The sequence below is a fragment of the Anser cygnoides genome, chromosome Z (assembly GCF_040182565.1).
Source record: "Anser cygnoides isolate HZ-2024a breed goose chromosome Z, Taihu_goose_T2T_genome, whole genome shotgun sequence".
NCBI classification, from domain to species: domain Eukaryota; kingdom Metazoa; phylum Chordata; class Aves; order Anseriformes; family Anatidae; genus Anser; species Anser cygnoides.
In genome coordinates, this window is record NC_089912.1 from 9,901,363 (window position 1) to 9,916,772 (window position 15,410).

At 37.7% G+C, this 15,410-nt stretch overlaps 1 long non-coding RNA gene across 8 annotated transcripts in view; it reads right to left on the reverse strand.

Annotated features, from left to right (window-relative positions):
• LOC125181669 (uncharacterized) overlaps nucleotides 1–15,410 on the reverse strand; it is a 90,385-nt gene that overhangs the window by 21,448 nt on the left and 53,527 nt on the right. For 5 of the 8 annotated variants that reach the window (XR_010827586.1, XR_010827579.1, XR_010827582.1 and 2 more), the window contains 3 exons: nucleotides 15,220–15,287; nucleotides 13,443–13,541; nucleotides 8,203–11,116 (listed from right to left, as the gene is read on the reverse strand). This is a non-coding gene — a long non-coding RNA (uncharacterized lncRNA). Of the gene's footprint in view, nucleotides 1–8,202; nucleotides 11,117–13,442; nucleotides 13,545–15,219; nucleotides 15,288–15,410 lie in introns of those variants that run through there. The other 3 variants (XR_010827584.1, XR_010827585.1, XR_010827580.1) reach the window with 3 other exon arrangements.

The following is a 15,410-nucleotide window of genomic DNA, read 5'->3' on the forward strand; positions in this document are numbered from 1 at the left end:
TAGTTCACAATGACTATCTCTAAATATTTATTTATTATAATTTATTAATTATAACTATTAATTATAATTAATAATAATATTGTAATAATTATAATGATTATATTATTAATTAATTTAATTTTTTGTTTGTTTGTTTCATATTTTAAGACAGAGATCAAATTTGGTCCTTAAAGATGGCGTCTCTAAAGCAGGAAAAAAAAATCTTGGTACAGCACAACTACTTTTTATTTTATTGGGGATTGTTGAAATTTTGCCTTCAAGGCGCTAATTTGGAGTGGAGAAATCTGCCAAAATATATGACATTTTCCTGGAACGTGCTCTTGTCTGTATGACTCTTACCAGTCCCTTTAAGTTTATAGGCTGGACAAAAGGATTCACATCTTAGTCCCTATAAAGAATCTGAGCTCAGGAGCTGCAGAAGAATGCAGTATGAAACTAGTCCAGCCACCTCTGATTGCTTCGAAATATATTTCTTCATGTCAAGGAAAGCCCCATGCTGAATGGGACAGACTGCAGGTATAGTAACAAAGAACCGCAGACAATGAATTAAGGAAAAGAAATTTTGTCCAGATGTGTGTTATGAGAATTCAAGTATATGCTATGTGCACATTCACGTCATTGGAGCATTTGCACAATTTCACTTTCAGCTCTTCCTGTCTCCTCCACACCGGCTAACAGCACTAACAATTCCTGGCTGATCTCCTCCCTGTCACCACCACTGAAACAGTGGAGGGAATTGGTGTCAGAGAAATAACTGAGAAACATACAGATAAAGACAACAGTTTTCAATATAAAGTTCAGACCCTGATTGGCCTAATGGATTCTATCATACCCCACAAATCATTTTCCAAATATTTCAAACTGAAAAATAGTTCATATCCCAAAAATGAAATGAAGTTAATAATTTCAAGAATTATTGCATTATTCTTAAATAATTAATTATTAAATAATTCTTGCAATTAGTAATAATTAGTCGCAAAGGACATTATTGGCCTTATTACCAAACACACTCGCATCTTTCCAGGTACCTCACTGTACTTGTGCTGTGCTTTTGTGCACCTTCTGTAACCTGTTTTCTGAGCATATGGCATTCAGTAGGTGTTTTAAAACTTTCTAAAAAAAGGTAGACAGCAACAGTGTTTTCTATAGGTACTGGTTATACCCTCTATGTTCCTTCTGTGCATATTCTAGCAAATCCTTCTGCCTGCTTCTGAAAATAAACATTTGAATCTGAATGCATGAATGACCTGCTGTGTCTATCAGATGTTTTTAAAATGAATGCATTAGGGAATGAGAGAAACTATACCATTTCTATCACCAGGTCTCAGCGTCCAGACAGATCAGTTAAACATGGCAAATCTCAACAGACTACCCTGATTCTGTGTTACCAGGTATGCCATTTCACCACATTTTCAGCTGGTGTGAACCAACTTATCTCCATAAAAACAAGCAGTATTTTACTTCTGAAGCTAGAGTTCAGAAATCCTCCCCACTTTTTATTATTTTAATTTACAAAATACATAACAGTCGGTGACCCCCCCTTCAAACAATAAAATAAAATAAAATAAAATAAAATAAAATAAAATAAAATAAATAAAATAAAATAAAATAAAATAAAATAAAATAAAATAAAATAAAATAAAATAAAATAAAAAATAGCTAGCACTAGTTATAACCAGCAGCACTTTCTTACTGACTCTTAGAGATCTGACAAGTACTAAAATTACATGAAGATAGATGATTCCCTTCATTCCCTCTCTACTCAATGGAGAGAGACAAAATACAGAAAATCCTATTTAATTGTACTCAGAATGACTGCTAGGAGATATTCATTTTTCTCCATTAACTCTAGAGGAAATCCAGGAAAAATAGTTTTGTCTATGATGAAAGTAGAAAATGATATTTTTCCTCCTAATAAGTTTACATAAAATACAAAAGAGTTGAAAAATAGAAGCTTGGTTACTGCAGAGCAATAATGCTCAACAAATCACTCAAACATGCCCTGAAAAGGGATCAGGGAACAAGCATCCAAACATTTATTTCTCCTGAATTAAAGAAGGGAATAAACTTGCTTGTAAATTAAATACCAAGATTTTACTATCCTAGAATTTCAGCTCAAAAATATTTTTTCATGATCAGAAAAGATTTTTTTACTAAGCGAGTGCTGATATCATTGTGTTGTAAAGTCTGAGCATTATGATACTCAGAAAATCTTTCCTCCACCTTTCTATCATTTCATCATAATTCTTAACCTTACAGAAGAAGTGTGGAAGCTTTTATTGTCTGTTATTTACTGCCAGCACCACACCACCACTAAACACATGCTCTCCTCCACAAAACTGATTACTAAATTCCAGGTAGTGACCTACCTGGAGGCACGATAAAAGCCTTGTCATAAGAGTCCTGGTGCCTGCTCAAACCAATGCAGACTGAAAACATTTGTTGTCTCCAGCAGTTTCAGAGAATAGCTTTTCTGTTGTACAAAGAAAAAAGCAGTGATCATTTCCAACCTTTGATTGGACTGGTCAGCCTTTCCCCATCATCTGCAGGGCAATAAAGTCAAGAAAGAAGTAATATATGGGATCCTGCAGGAAGAGGAGAGGAAAGTCATCCGTCTGTGGTTTCCCATATCCTCATGACATCAATTTAGCCTGTGACAAAGACTACTTTCTGAGGTTTTCTCTGGTCATCTATCAGACAAATACAAATCATTTTCTCAGCACTCCGGAGTAGTTCAGCTCAGGGTTCTAAAAACAGTCTAGTTATTTTTTAAAATAAATATCATACTCTGTTTACTCTGGAAAGTGTCTTCCCACCCCCCCCCCCCCCCCCCCCCCGCTCCCCGTAGTTTCCTTGCATTCTCCCCATTTATACTGGATGGTTTTGAATCTGCCTGGAATGTCCATCTCTGGGAGATTTGGTCTGAGCTGGGAAGATATGAAAGCACTTCTAGTAAGATTAACCTAGAGAGAAAAAAATGTTCAGAAGCTGGAGAATAATAGATTCCTTTCTTTCACTGTTCAGAAATTGAATGCAGCTACAAGACAAGAAATTATATCATGAACTGGAAAGGTAAATGAGGACGTACCACAGAGTCATCTGGTTTCCTGACAACCTTGTGTTTTCTTCACAGACCAGTCAGTCAGTTGAATATGAAAAGGCATATTAAGAGCATGGTAATATAGTCTCCCATAGCCCTATCTGCCTTAGGTTCTGCTCTAACACTGCCCCACACTTCCCATGGGATGCATTATAGGGCATCATTTACTGCTACGAGGCAATGTTACAGGGCAAAATGTTGCATAATTACAGTAGCTGCTATTTATTTTGATATGTCTTTTTCTCAGGCTATCATTTTCATCATAGTCAGGGAACAGAAGATGATGTACAATATTCCAAACTGATCTTACTTCGTGTCTTGTTGCTGTCAATGTCCTTAATTACAGTGTGCCTGAGTTAAAGCTTATGCGACTGAGATGATACAGGGGAAAGAACTGTAAAATGGATTATTAAGTAACTATGGGAGGCAAAGGATAAAGCAAGGATGATCATTCATTGGATTGGAAAAACCAGTTTTGCAAAGGCTCCCAAACCTGAAATAGTGCATTACCAAATGGAGGCTCACCACTGCTTCCATCATTAAGAAAGCAAAAACGGTGTAAGTGGATATTCAGAACCTGAGCGAATACACTTCTCTTTGAGACTAACATTTGTCCTATTTTACTGAGCATTCGAGAGAGCAGGATTCATACCAAACTCATTTCCCTTTACAAATAACTACATCTTGCTAAACTACAGGACAGACTGGATGTGTAATAAACATTTCAATAGCAGGCTTGTGCCTGGCTCTAAAATGTACGGCAATTGCTTCAAAGAAATCCAGAAATAAAGCCGTGTGAAAAGCTCAGACATTAAAGAGTGAATATTCGTGAAGAACCCAGTTCAAAACTATTTTTCTAACACACCTAAATTCTTTGAAAATATTGTGGTTAAAAATAAATAAATAAATAAAAATCATTATATTGAAAAATCAGTGAAAAAAAGTAAGAGAAATGAATGTAAACCACATTATTTCATGATGCAACCAAGTAATACCAAAACTCTGTACTACAGACATGAAAAGTTTCTTACTTTAGCTGATGCAAATTTATCTTTCCTGTTGGTAGTCAACAAGGTTACAATTATTACATGCTTATCAAAAATATACTGAATTGCAGTACATTTTTATATTTAAGTTTCTTAATATAACTAAAAATAATTTTCAGAATAGACATTTTATTTTCTTCTTATGCCTTCTGTAGAGGAATATTGGTGGCAAAGAGAGTTTTTCCATAAGAATATAGCAAATGTTTGCTTTTTTACTTATTTAATAGTTTTGATGATATTTTCCATTTTTTAAAAAAGAAATGGAAAAAAAAAAGTCTGAGCAATCTTAATTTGTACCACAAAGCTTTAACAAAAAGTGATGCTGTACTTGCAATGTAAGCTATTAAATTAGCTAGCCAAGAGATTTTGTTTTTGATTAAAGTATTTGTGTTCTTTTTTTTTTTTGCATTTTTTGTTGTTGTCATTTTATTTTTTAACCTGAAATTCTTTAAAGTCATTGCACTCCTTTATTAAGTGTGATCTTTCATAACATTGTTTGTTTAAAACAAAAGTTAAAGAGAAAGGCAGCTGTTACACAGAGAGGATATGGAGAAATGAAGGAAAAAGATAAAGCTGACAACTGCAGAAACATGATTACAAGACTATCCTCATAAAACTCCTGAACTAAGAAACAATGAAAATAAAGACAAACATTTTTTGCCATAGTTTCTGGACATTTAAAAATAATTCTCATATTTTATTGCTGTTGAAATTATTTCTTTGATGAAACATTTGAAATACACTTTGACAAAGCAATTATGGATCTGCTTTTTAGTGTCTATGGGGCTTTTGGAGAAGGACCTTAGTTTCCATCTACAGCAAAGTGACACCTAATGGACAAAAAAAGCCAGAAAAAAATCCTATTGGGATTTGGATTTCAAGTCAACCTTTGCAAAACACCTTTCTTAGCAATTTAAATCTATGTTGAAAAAGAAGTACTGTAAAAAATTTACTCAGATGCTGGTGTCGCATGCACATGCACATTGTTATGGCACAATTTCTCCACGGCTGTAGAAGGTTCTGCTCTTATAGACCTGCTGAAGAAAGCAACATTTCTGAACTAATGCATGGTTTCAAGCTGATTATCAATCTGACTGAGTGGCAGTATCACTGAATAATGTAGCATGCCCCCTAACAGGAAATTACTTCATTTCTCCTATCTAAATGCACAATATCTAGACGTTGATATAATCTGAAAATACTTAACTCCCCAGGCTTGAAGATAAAAAAAATAACGTCTCAGATCTGGAAGCGATTTTACATTAGAATCATGCCCAAGTCTTCCTTAAACGTCTGTTGTGGGAAAAAAATGTCACTACAGAGCATGGGAACTCTTTTGTCCTAGTATAAAAATGTATAGAGAGGATATATAGAGAGGATAGATAGGTAGGTGGATAGATATATAGATAGATAGATAGATAGATAGATAGATAGAGGTAGAGGTATAGAGACAGTATAGAAAATAATGTCATTTTTATGGCTAAAGAGTAGCCATACGTATACATGACATGATATATAATGATATATATCGCCTATAGTACATATCTGTATATATGACTTGCATATGTGTGTATAAATACACATATTTCTATATGTAAATATACGCATTTGGAAATGTATGCAGTCGCTTTTATGTATTTACACATGTTTAGAACCATATATGTACATATCTATATTTAGATATAATTAGACAAGTTAGACATCTATTCTATTCTATTCTATTCTATTCTATTCTATTCTATTCTATTCTATTCTATTCTATTCTATTCTATTCTATTCTATTCTATTCTATTCTATTCTATTCTATTCTATTCCATACAGAGAGATTATATATCACTATTTTTCACAAATATAGCTAAGATATATGTATTTATATAAAAAGAATAGATACATTTAATGAACAATTATAACAAAATTTCTCATAGAATAGCCTTCCGCTGTAGAATAAACCTGGGTATTCAGTTTATACTCCTAGTGTGATACTGAGCATGCAACTGATTCTCTCAGGTAGCTGGGATCATCAACTCTGTTATATCCAAATGAAGTCCACATATATGTCCACATATATGGATTTAAATAAACCAATATAAAAATAGCTAAAAGAAAATTATATTGGTGCAACATTTAAATTGTTTCCTTTTATGATGTGCAAGCAGTTCCAAACCATTTGAAATCTAGCTGTTGTAGCCTTGAGTGGTTTCTAGAATAACAAAAACAGCTGAGCCTCACAAAGTTGGCTAGGGCATAATGCAAAGGGAACATTTGATTCTTCCCATTTGCTCAAAGGCAATTACCATTCTTTTTTTTATTATTATTTTTTATTTTTTTCTGAGTGCATAGAATACCAGCACTAGTGATCTACATAGCAATGTCACTGGCAGGCACTGTTGCTGAATAGAAACACAAATGGGAGACAGAGCATTTTCTTAATGAGCATAGGCAGGTACTTAGCATTTAACCAGAGCATAGCCTACGACTGCAGCAAAGTTTTCTTTCACGGGTTACCATAACTTGCAATGCAACTGGCATTTGCTGATGGAACAAAAAATACAAACTGTATCGAGTCAGAAATAGACCAGTGGAAGATGGTAGTGTAGCAGAGTTCTCTTTTTTCTTCAGCTTCTTCTGAAATCTAGCTCTCAGAAAAACTTTCATGAAATAGTATTCCCAAAACTATGTTTGGAAAATGAAACTGCAAAAGGCTGTGGTGATGCAAATATCCGCAGCCTCCCTCAAAAGCAATACATAAAGAAAAGTGAATGTTTCACTCTCGTATGTTATCCAAAGATGTCGAATTGCATGGACATCTACTGGCCCGGGCAAACAAACGCCCACACAGCTGCTCCCTCACTCCCCCTCCTCAGAGGGATGAGGAGAAAAAGGGTGGGAAGACTTGCTCTTTGAGATAAAGACAGACACATTGCTCACCAGCTACTGCCACAGGCAAAAATGCATGCAATTTATTGCTAATTTTAAAAGACTTGGGCAGTGAGAAACCAAAGATAAACATTAAAGCAGATTTTCTGCACTAAATGTGCTTTGACAGAGGCACTGCAGCCGTAGCTGATCAGCTCGGTTGTGCCCCACGATGGGTACCTGGAAGCCAGCTGGAACCAGCTGGAACAGGCTGGAACCAGCTGGAACTAGCTAGAACTGGCTGCAACCAGCCATGACCAGTGCAAGGCAGCCTTAGCTGCTGATCACAGATGCCAGCCGCGTAGACCCACTACTATCAAAACCTTGCCATTTGCACCAATGAAACATGTTACTTTGCACTGAATGTAGACACGAGCCAAGAAATAATCTCAATCTGAATTTAAAGTCTTCGGACAGAGGAGTGTTTTTTTCATTTTCCTCCTTAGACTATCTGCAAGATCATCTCCAACATAATATTTCTGTCTCCAGTTCCCACTACTTTTATGCAAGCCTGAATGTTCTGTGAGCCACTTTGTGGAATGGCAAGTGAGTATCTTCATCTTTTACAAGAAAGAGCCATCTACAGCACTGCCTCTTTCCTGAAGTACTGAAAAAATGTCATCTGATATTCTGTATATCTCTGTCATGTCATAGAACCACAGAACAGTTTGGGTTGGAAGGGACCTTAAAGATCATCTAGTTCTAACCCCCATGCCATAGGCAGGGACACAACCCAGTAGATCAGGTTGCTTAGGGCCTAATCCAACAGGATCTTGAACACCTCCAGGGATGGGGCCTCCACAGCATCTCTGGGCAACTTGTTCCAGTGCATCACCACCCTCTGATTGAAGAATTTCTTCCTCATATCTAATTTAAAACTATCCTCTTTTAGTTTAAGACCTTTCCCCCTTGTCCTGCCGTTATCTACCTGTGTTCTTCTCCATCCTTTTTATCATTTTTATAAGACCCCTTTAAGTATTGAAAGGCTGCAGTGAAGTCTCCCCAGAGCCTTCTCTTCACCAGGCTGAACACCCCCAGCTCTCTCAGCCTTTCTTCATAGGAGAGGTGCTCCAGCCCTCTGATCATCTTTGTAGCCCTCCTCTGGGCTCTCTCTTACAGGTCCAGATCTTTCTTGTGCCCCAAAACTGGATGCAGAACTCCAGGTCAGGCCTCACAAAGGCAGAGCAGAGGGGGACAATCACCTCCTTTGACCTGCTGGTTACGCTGAAGAATGTACACCCATTCTTCTCTTCCTTTATTCAGTTTCTTTTTCCTTAGAACTTGCCTTCTCCTTCTAATTTCCATCACTATTTCCAGCATCTTTCTCACATTTTTGCTGTATTTTCTTTAAAAAAATTACATGCTAAATTAATCCAGTATCTAAGCAATATTCACTGTTCTGTTTGCCACTGTAGTCTATGTCCCTTATAGGTTTTTCTTGCCATTCTGTCCACTATTTTGCTCTGAACAAAGGTGTTCACCACCAAGTCTTGAGTTCAATACACAATTTTCTTTGTATGATCATATTTCATTCTGTTCATCATTCAATGTCTCATTTTAAGGCATATCATTATCAGTGATAAATCAAATTAGGCACACTACAGACTCTCTCTTGGCTTTGCCGTCTCTTGGCCAATGCAAAGACTTTACAGAAGTTGTCATTTTACTGATTGCTTTTTGGGGGAAGAAAAGCCAGACTTGACACAGGACTGAGTAGTAGCTTCTGTTGATATTTAACCAAGTTAATAAGCATTCATTTGTCTTGCTACTTTGATTTATGTTATTTAGTTTCAAATCTATGAAAGCATTTTACATCTCATCTATAACTATACATCTTATTAAAGAGCTTCTTACACAGTATTTTGTGAGATGCACTGGAAATTCCACATAACCCTTTCAATTTGTTTTCACTTTCCTTACTCTTTTTTTTCCTGTTATGTGTACTTGGTTTACATGGCAAGGTTTTAGTAGCAGGGGAGCTTCAGCGGTGGCCTCTCTGAGAAGAGTACAGAACCTGCCCCATGATAGAGGGGAGCCAGCTCTAGCCAGCTCCAAAAGGGACTCACCACTGGCCAGAACTGTGATATGAGTGATGCTGGCTGGGCCTCTATAAGAGCAAATTGAAGAAAGGGGGAAAAATAAATAAATAAAAAATAATAAAAAATAAAAAAAAACTGCTGCACAACAGCAGCTGGGAGAGAATAGTGAGAAATGAGAGAGAAGCAGCCCTGCAGCCCCCAAGGTCAGTGCAGCAGGAGGGCAGGAGCTGCTCCAGGCAGGCAGCAGCAGTTCCCCTGCGGCCTGTGGAGAGGCCCCTGGTGGAGCAGGCTGTCCCCCTGCAGCCATGGGTCCCACACGGAGCAGATCTCCACGCTGCAGCCCGTGGAGGAGCCCCCGGTGGAGCAGGTGGATGTGGCCTGGAGGAGGCTGCGGCCCATGGAGAGCCCCCGCAGGAGCAGGCCCCGGGCCGGAGCTGCAGCCCGTGGAGAGGAGCCCACGCAGGAGCAGGGGGTCTGGGGGGAGCTGCCGCCCGTGGGGGACCCGTGCTGGAGCAGTTTGCTCCTGGGGGATGGACCCCGTGGTATGGAGCCATGTGGGAGCAGTTCCTGAAGAGCTGCTGCCTGTGGGCAGCCCCCGCAGGCTCAGTTCAGGCAGGACGGCATCCCGTGGGAGGGACCCCACATGGAGCAGGAGCAGAGAGTGACTGTGAAGGAGGGCAGTGATAAAGCATCAGGGGACTGATTGCAGCCCCTACTCCCCATTCCCCTGTTTTGCTCAGGGGAAGGATGTAGAAGAGGGTGGTCAGGGGGAAGGTATTTTTAATTTGCTTCTAGTTTCTCACTGTTCTGTTCTACTAGTGATAGTTAATAAATTACATTAATATTCCCTATGCTGATTCTGTTTTGCCCATGACAATAATTGTTATCTCCCTGTCCTTACCTCAACCCTTAAGTTCTTTTATGGAATCATAGAATCAGAGAATGGCTCAGGTTGAAAGTGACCTTAAAAATTATCTAGTTCCAACACCCCCAGTCATGGGCGGGGACACCACCTACTAGATCAGGTTGCCCAGGGCTTCATCCAGCTTGATCTTGGACACCTCCAGGGATGGGGCATCCACAAATTCTCTGGGAAAACTGTTCCAGTTTCTCACCACCTTCTGAGTGAAGAATTTCTTCCTAACTTCTAATCTAAACTTCCCTTCTTTTACTCCAAAAGTATTCTCCCTTGTCCTGTCATTGTCTGCCCATGTAAAACGTTCTCCATCTTTTTTATAAGCCCCCTTTAAGTGCTGAAAAGCTACAATAATGTCACCCCGGAGCTTTCTCTTCTTCTGGCTGGACATCCCCAGCTCTCTCAGCCTTTCTTCATAGGAGAAGTGCTCCAGCCCTCTGATCCTCTCTGTGGACCTGCTCTGGGAGCTGCTCTGACAGGTTCACATCCTTCTTGTGCTGGGGACCCTAGTCCTGGACAAAGTACTCCAAGTTGAGCTTCACAAGAGCAGAGTAGAGGGGAATGATCACCTCCCTCAACCTGCTGGCCACCCCTCTGTTGATGCAGCCCAGGACACAGTTGGCCTTCTGGGCTGCAGGCACCCACTGCTGGCTCACGTCGAGCTTTTTTTCCACCAGAAGCCACAAGCTCTTCTCTGCAGGGCTGCTCTCAATGAATTTTTCTCCCAGTCTGTCCTCATGTCAGGGATTGCCCTAAGCCAGGTGCAGCACCTTGCATTTGGACTTGTTGAACCTCATTAGGTTTACGAGTCCACTTTTCTAGCTTGTCCTTTTCATCTTATTTTCTCCCCCCCTTTTCTTTGAGGATGTAGATTGAGAGAGCAGTGTGGTGGAGTTCAGCTGCCCAATATGGTAAAACAACTACATTACAGTAAAATATTACAAGTGAATTCCTTCTGAAGAATATGCAAGTTCATGTGTCTTGAAAGACAAAGTTGAAAGTGAGATGAAGATTCAGTAAATTATTTTATGACACAATTAAGTTTCAGGCGATCCTGAGGATTTTCTGAATTTCATTTAAATTTCCTTCAGAGTTTCAGCTGCGGGAAAAAAAAAAAAAAGATTTTTTTTCCTCTCCAAACTGTCAGAATAGTGCATTTCAACGTTTCAGATGCAGAATGCTTTGCATTGAGGCTTAAAGTCACAGTGAGATTTATACAAATTCATAAAAGCAAACAGATGGAGAAATGATCTGACCAAGCAAGCATACAATCACCTGAAATTCATACAAAAAGGAGCAAACCTCTGAAAAATGGCCATGCAAGTATTTACAAAGTGGGTAATAAGCATGAGCTTAAATAAGAGCAAAACATATTACAAGGAAGGAAATGTTTAGACCTTTGGATAAAATGAAATGTTTTGGAAAAACCCTCTATTTCACCAATGAAAATTCATCTACACAAAATCAGTCATTGAGTCAAAGAAGATGGCACAGAATTAGCAATTATGTTCTTTTTCAAATGAAAGCTCTGCATTTTTCTATGTTAAACAAAATATTGTGAAGTTTTTAATATGACAGTTTGCGATTTCCTACATTATTTTCATCATTGAAAATAATTGAAGAAGAAATTAAACAAAATACTTACTGAAACTCTCACAGGTAACTGATTTAAATTCTTTTTTTTTTTTTTTTTTTTTTCTCGCTTCTTCTTACAGCACAGGCAAAGAAATGAGAAGACTGAAAATTATACTATAGTAGAACCCCATCTAAAAACTTGTTTACTTGTTTTGCTTTCTTAAGGTGTAAGGGTTTATTTCCTAAGAACTGATTTGAGTGAATCCCACAAATGAAGAAAAGGACTGAAAATGAATCAGGGTTGAGCGGTAATATTATTTAATGATACAGCACAACAGTGGTAGTAGTAGTGACTTCGTCCTTACTCAAGCTTCCTTCCTGCTATTTACTCTCTTAGACCATCATGAAAGATATCTGCTGATGATGAAAACCTGTGCCAGTTTAAACAATATAATTTTGTTTAGAGTGAGCTGGAAGACCATGGTCAGAAGCAGGCAGACTCAAGAATTATATTTACATGTTTCATCATAGAATCTGTTGCATTCATTTAAAAGCACAGTTTTTGCAATACTTGTGCTGTGTTCATTTTGTTGCATAAAATATATTTCCAATGTAACTTTTCAAGAAAAGCCCTGGTAATTTTGGGGCTTGATCTTATTTCTATGCCACAAAATACCTTATTTTAATTGGATTTGGTGCCTTTAGCTATCTAACAACCCAAAAGACATGTATCTGAGCTTTAGACTTGTTGAATATAACTTTAATTCACTCTTCACTTTTTAGAATTCTTCCACAGTATTTCAGTTTTGTATGGCCTTGCATTTCATGGCATAAATGCAAATACTTGCTTCAAAGGGATTTATTTCAAATAAATGTTACTAGATTTTTTTTGAGTACATATAATAATTACAAAGTGTTCAGTTATGTATTGTACTTCATAGCTGACTATGCTGATGTTTTCAAGACTTCAGGGCAGTTTTCAAAACATTTTCAAAACTGTGTCTGGTTTAAAATTTGGTTTTAAAAAAGTACCTCAAGTACACAAGTCATAAAAATCAACAGCTTAAATAAATTTAATGATCACAATGACTATGATAGGAACAATGGTATTTTGATGTCCAAATATGTAGGTAGCATGCTGAAGAAAAGAAGAGGGAGTATTGGTGGCTAAAACATCCAGACTCTGACTACTTCTTTAGTGTTCTCAATCACTCTCCAGTAACAGTATCAATGCAAATACAAAGTAAATTACATTAGCATTTTTAATAGGAAGTGTAGGAATGTGTGTATTTATCGCCACACACACACACACACAAATGTATAAGAGGCCTCAGAATACTCAGAAAGAAACTTCTCCTGACCATATTGCAGCTCATAATCTCAAACCTAATTAAGAGTAATGCATACGTCTCTTATAGTCAGTTTAAATAACATCAACAAGACTATTTATTTATTTATTTATATATTACATACTGATAAAAGTAGACATCTCTGTGTTGGATTTGTAAAATCACACTGTTCAAACTGACAACTCAGCACAACTTTGTCAGTCTGAGGAAATTCTTTCTTTCTTTCCTTTATTATTTCCTGTCTCTCTCCTCAACTGCCATTCTCTTCCTCGACCTCACTTCTCCTCCTCCTTCTCTGCACACACCAGCTGATTATGCAGGCAATCATCAGATGCTGTCTCTCTCTTTTACTTTTAAAATTGCACTCATAGATGATGAGGATTTTGTTCCTGACTCAGATGGGAACATTTCAATAGAAATGAACTGTTAATTTGAGGAATTTCTTGATTATTTTTTTTTCATCTGTTCTCAAATACAAAAGAGGATGTCTCTTTCACTGACCTGTTTTCTTCTTTCCTTCATGCTTGCAGAAAAGTATCTCTGTATAATATTTTCCACCTTTCAATTATTCTGGGAGAAACCAAAACTTCTCAGAGAAGTCTGCTGAGAAAACAAAGGGTGGGAAAGAAAATAGAGCATCATGTATTTGAAGAAAAGCAACTTCAAATCCTGCTTCTTTACAATTGCCCACATTTCACAAGTTCATCTTCCAATGTTTTCACTATATATCTTACATGAAACAATAGCTGCCTTAGAAATTAAAACATAATGAGAATCTACTTCATCTGGGACCACATTGCTTGTGTGGCAATTTCACTGTGGCGTTCAATGCAACAGAATCATAAATGGGACTGAAAAGTATATTTGTACTCACTGGGTGGTCCCACTGCTTTCCATGAGACTTTTTCATGCAGAGTGCACAGCGCATTCAGAAATTAGACTTTTATTAGTGTGAGTGCATTGGAGTTTTTTTGTTTGTTTGGTTGGTTGGTTGGTTGGTTGTGTTTTTTTATGCCAGTGCTAGTACTTGTCACACACCCTAAGGAATAAAACTTGTAGATCTGGTGGTTTAGATTTTGTTGTTGCTTTTTCCTCCAAGTGGCATTTCAATATTGTCCTTGCAACCAACAGTACCATCACTAAAAAGGGTGAAGTGAATTAGACAAGGACATTTTCACTCTTGAATTTCTTTCTATGTCCTCCCTGTGTTCAGTATCTATCCCCATTTCAGCTAAAAGGGAATCTGCAGCTGTGAGTTAGGATCTTCCAGGCAAGAAGCCAGTTCCTCCCTCTAACTATCAAGCTGGAAAATACTAGTCACATACAGCACTGAGAAAAAAAGGATGATTTAGATGTCTTATTGCTATTTTTTACCCACATAAATGATCTAAAATTATTTTCACCTAATAATGTTACTGTTCTTAGTCTTTCAGGTAGAAACTTTCTCCTTCCTGTCTGCCCTCAAACAATCCCTGCAGACAGAGCATGCAGCAGGCATATACTTTGATCATCCTGCAAACATTCATTGCAGACCATCCTTTCTGATTGTTTTTGTTCCAGCAACTTATCTATCAGGTTAAAGAATTTATAGTAAAAAGCCAGGCTATAAGAATACAATTGCTAAAAACCTTCTAATTTTATTTATTTATAATTTTTTTTAAGGAGAGAGAAAGGCTGAATTTCCTATCTAGGCACAGCCAAACTTCAAGATCTGTCAAAAAAGGCCATTAGCATGACTAGAAAGATCTCTTTGTTGTCAGACACCTCTACAGAAGATATCTTCAGTTAACTTATCACTAGTGAGCATAAGGTAGACCTTAACTTTTAATCTCATGTGACAAGCATACTGATGAAATGGATGCTGAGTTAAAATATATATATATATATATATATATATAAAGGGAATTTGAGATCTCTTTTTGTTTTGTTTACACATTTACTACAATTCTGTTTTGCTGACTTGGGAGAGAAGAAAATCACCCGTGCAGGTGAACACAACAACTTGTGGAGGCAATGAGCTGTATGAAACACTCAAATGAAGTTGTTGCAGTTTTAGGCCTTAATTTTATATACAGTAGCCTGTCTCAAATAATTAGACACACTCTATTACAGGAAATCAGCAATAAATTTGCCAGTATATGGGACTTCTACAGAGAAACTCAGAAAAGGAAGTCTCCCTTTCACTACTGATATTGTTGCTGAATCCTTTCCCCATGTCCCAACACTTTTCAGCAGTACAGAGTGTTTTTTCAGTATAACGTTAAGCTATTTAGCTCACCAGCCTGTTAGGAGGCATGGCAGGGTGAAATCCTGCAGCCATGTGAGAAAGCCTTGCAGCTCAGCTACCTAAAAGAAAACACACAAGAGTACTAGACATGCTCCCGCACAGCCCCCTCCCCTCCCCCCCCCCCCCCCCCCCAAAAAAAAATTGTTCCACCATGATTTGGATCCAATCTGTGGAAGACAAAC